Source organism: Martes martes (assembly GCF_963455335.1).
Source record: "Martes martes genome assembly, chromosome: X".
NCBI lineage: Eukaryota > Metazoa > Chordata > Mammalia > Carnivora > Mustelidae > Martes > Martes martes.
This window is the reverse complement of record NC_137897.1, coordinates 10,941,999-10,946,513: the sequence shown is the minus strand read 5'-3', so window position 1 is coordinate 10,946,513 and position 4,515 is coordinate 10,941,999.

Here is a 4,515-nt window from a genome sequence, read left to right as displayed (position 1 = left end):
GCTACACATTCGCACTCAGCGCCACCTGGCGCTCCAGTCCTCAGCATCTTTCCCAGCACTTCCGAGTATTTAGCATTTTCAGTTTCACCAACAAGTAGCTTATTTTTAAAAAAGACCAAGCTTGACTGTTTCTGCCAGCAGAGGTCACTGTCCCTCAGTTTTTCCACCAGTGGGGCTTTTTTTTTTTTTTCAAGTGCTCCCCCCACCACCTCCTACCACCTTCCCAACCCCCCCACCATCCTCTACCACCCTCCCACCCCCGCACCCCCTCCCACCCTCCCACCCCCCCCTTCTGGAATATATGGCAATGTTCGGAAATATTTTAGTATTTTCCCAACGTGGGTGTGCTGCCGGCCCCTAGAAGATAGAGGCCAGGGGTTGTGCTAAAACCCTACGATGCAGAGGACAGCACCCAAGGACCAGGAAAGAATTCCCTGGCCCCAAATGTTAACAGTGCCAAGACAGAATTCTCGGTGTAGGCGAAATCCTCGTATATGTCCCTTTGAGAGAAAAACGACACTCTGTATAACGAAACTTTATTATTGTTACTAACACAGGAACGCTGTTTTCACTCAGGAAACTGGGAAAGGGGCAGAAGCAGGCCTTCCGGCTAAGTGCGTCTCCAGGGAGAAGGCGGGCAGGGGGAGGGCAGGAGGAAGCCGGAGGTTTGGGGAGTTTTGGATCGCAGCCCCGTGGGCTCGAGGGAGGTGGGTCTGGGGCCTGGGCGGAGCTGCCTGCCGGGCGGTGAGGGCTGGCCGCCAGGGACGGTCACTCGTGCGGGGGTAGAGCGGGGCTCAGCGGGGTCAAAGGACGGCCGGTTTGAGTCTCAGGAGGTGGCTCAGGATACAAGGGGGACCCCAGGCTGCAGGAGGGCCCGGGCCCTGGGACATGCTCATCTGCTCTCAAGGCGAGGCCCGGTGACTCTCCCGTGGCCTGCTGGTGACCTGGCAGCCGTCGGGCCCGGGCTGGGTGTCCTCTCCGTCGCCGGGATGCCAGGATAAGAGGCCCCTTCTCAGAGGCCCGGGCCTGGGCACGAAGGAAGGGACCAGGCCGTCTTTCCACACAGGCCTGAAGGCGGATGGCCTGGCCCCTGGGCTCTGCCTCCTTCTCTTGGCCGGGGGGCTCTCGAAGCGGAGAGCTCTGCAGCTCCTCTTCCTCCCTCTCTGGCCCGGGCTGCGAGCCGTCAGCCGGATCTCCTTGGCGCAGGAGCGCGGCCGCTCCTGGGTGGCCGGGCGCCTGCTGGAGCTCCCGCCGCCCTCAGGCGTGATGTTGACGGTCACCATGTTCCAGACGTTCAGGACGTTCTCGGCCTTCCAGAGGCAGTGCTTCACGAAACTCTCGCGACTGCTCGAGAAATCCAGCCCCCGGGAGGTGTGGAGGAGGGACTTGCCGTGGAAGCTCCTCCGGGCCTTGGAGACTCTGGCCCTCTGGACTCGGGGGTGGTCCAGGTGGGGCGGCAGCGGGAGGCAGCGGCGGCGGCGGCTCCTCATCCAGCGCTCCCGGTGCACGGAGATGACTTGGCTCTGAATCGGGCCCCGCGGGTGGCGGGCGGGCCTGGCCCGCAGGGACCGGTGCCCCCAAGGGCGGCGTGGCAGCGCGGCCTTGGCTCTGCCCAGGTATCTGCCCAGGTGTCTGCTCAGGTAGCCGCCCATGTTCGCGGTGTGGCGGCGTTGGAGCCTCGGAGGGCGAGATACGGCGTCCGCGAGGGCTCCGAGTGTCTGCGGACGCGGAACACGCAGGGCTGGGGCGACCGTTGAGATCGTGACGCAGGGGCGGCACGTGGGGTCTCACGCAGGGTCTCACGCGGCGAACCTTCTGGACAGGGGTCCTGTGCTAGTCGGGCCCGGGCCCCGCGGACGCGGAAAATGCCCCGGGCGCGCCTGCCGCTGAGGACAGGGGACCCTTCAGATCGCACTGCGTGTCCCTGGCGCGTGGCTGTAGGCACAGGGGCCGCGAGGGCTGCTTCGGCGTTTGTACCTGACACTTGAGGGGAGAAAATGTAGTCATTTCGATCGGGTCCTGAAAACTACAGAAAACCGGCAGAATGGCACTCTTCTTCTTCGTTATTGTAAAAATGGCACTTGAATGCTCTTTTAAAGGAAGAGGAATTTACATTTATTAGTAAAGGTGATGTGTGCTTCCATCTTCCAGAACGGTTGCTAATGTTTCTGCTAGCAACCAGAACGGTTGCTAACTTTTTGCAGTTTTGCTCCTAAGAAAATGGTGAATGCATTCACGATTTGTTTTAGCCCTGGTAACATTGAGTTATGTGGACTCTCATGAATTTTCAGTCTCCTTCCATTCCTAGGATGTGTTTTCTGTGAATGCAAATGCCTTTTCTGTTTTTCATTGCTGCTGGTAATGACAGAGTAGCGTGAGTCATGTTTTGCATTAACAGTTGAAAACATCTTACTTCCAAAACACTGTTCGAGGGCTGCTATGTAAGTGATTATAGTACTTAGGTTTAAGGTCTGTTTAAGTTGGTGTGAATCAATCCTTTTGTGAAAATTTCCCTGCAACGCCCATGCGGAAATGCACCTACTGGGCTGTTCCCTATGATGGGATGAGAGGAAAGTAGGAGCTAGTGATGAGTCCAAGAGCGGGCAAAAGATCTGAGAGGTGCACGGCTCAGTGCTGAGGATATATACTCAATATAACTTAATGAAGAAGCACCAGAAGTTTTTTTCCTTTTATTTTTTTTTATTATTTTCAGAGGTAGAGTTCAGTGATTGATCAGTTGTACATAACAGCCAGTGCTCATTACATCAATTGGCCTACTTCATGCCCATCCCCCAGTTAGCCCCCCCACCCAACCTCCCCTCCAGCAACTGTTTCCTCCAATTTAAAAGTCTCTTAAGGTTTGTCTTCCTCTCTGATTTCATCTTAATTTTTCCCTCCTTTCCTTTATGTTCCTGTTTTGTTCTTTAAGTTCCACATTTGTGAAATCATATGATTATTCTTTCTCTGATTGACTTATTTTTCTTAGCATAATGCCCTCTAGTTCCATCCACGTCCTTGCAAGTGGTATCATTCTTTTTGACGGCTGAGTAATATTCCATGATGTATGCGTGTGTTTGTATATACACACACATCTTCCTTATCCATGCATCTATTGGACACCCGTGCTCTTTCCATATTTTGGCTGTTGTGGACATTGCTGCTATAAGCATTGGGGTGCAGGTGTCTCTTCAGATCACTGTAAGCACCCGATATTTTCTGAAGTCAGTGCCTTCGGCTCAGGTCATGATCTCAGGGTCCTGGGGTCGAGCCCTGCATTGGGCTCTCTGCTCAGCTGGGGGGGCGTGCTTCTCTCTCTCTCTCTGCCTGCCTCTCTGCCTACTTGTGATCTCTATGTCAAATAAATAAATAAAATCTTAAAAAAAAGATACCAAATGTTTCAGGATGCAGGGGTGTGGTTAACTGACGGGTGCAGGGCAATGAGCTGACATTAAAATTTTTTGGCAAATTCATTATGGAATGATCTCCAGGTAGATGATTTTTTTTTAAGATTTTTAAAAAAATTTTATTTGTCTGACAGACAGAGATCATAAGTAGGCGGAGAGGCAGGCAGAGAGAGAGAGGAGGGAGCAGGCTCCCTGCTGAGCAGAGAGCCTGATGTGGAGCTTGATCCCAGAATCCCGGGATCGTGACCTGAGCCGAAGGCAGAGGCTTTAACCCACTGAGCCACCCAGGCGCCCCTGGGTAGATGATTTTTAAGAGAAATTCCTATGATAGAAATTTCTTCATAAGAGATTTTTCATGATAGAAAATAACTCTTCCTATATACCCAACGTATCTCTTCAGGTGGTCACAGCTTGACCGGACAGCTTAATGGCACTGTGTATGGATTTCTTATAACATATTTTTCTTTCAGATGTCTACGGAATTTCCCACATCTTATCCTCAGCATAACCGAGTGGATGTCATTCTGCTTTGTGGGTAAAGAATCCTCCAATAAATCTTCTGCTGGTGAGCTATAGGCAGTAATAAGTGCATCACCCCTATGCTTTTACTGGTAAACCAATGTGTTGATTTATTCAAAGATGTTTTCACATTGAAGATGTTTCTTTTCACACACTAGGTGGTAAAGGACTTCATGTATTGGTTGGTGTTAGAGATCAGCACATATTAGTTAGTGCTCAAGCAGAGGTGAGCTTGCACCAGACATCAGAAACTGTATGGAGACAGTTCTGGTTGTTAACTTGTTGGGGGTCTTCTGGCATCCAGTGGGTTGAGGCCAGGGACATTGCTAAACATCCTACAATACACGGAACAGGCCCCCCACAGGGTAACAACTGACATATTTATTGGGACCACATAAAATTTATGGGGAATAAACAACTCGTGGAAAATTACAACTTAAGAATTGACATCAAAGGCGTCTTTATCTTTCTATTTAATACCATGGTATGAATTTTATTTCAAATAGTGTTTTGTGTCCCTTAGGAATATCTGACAGTTTTCTAACATTTTAAGTTCATTCCAAGGTATTTTAGTTTATTAGTTTCCATTATA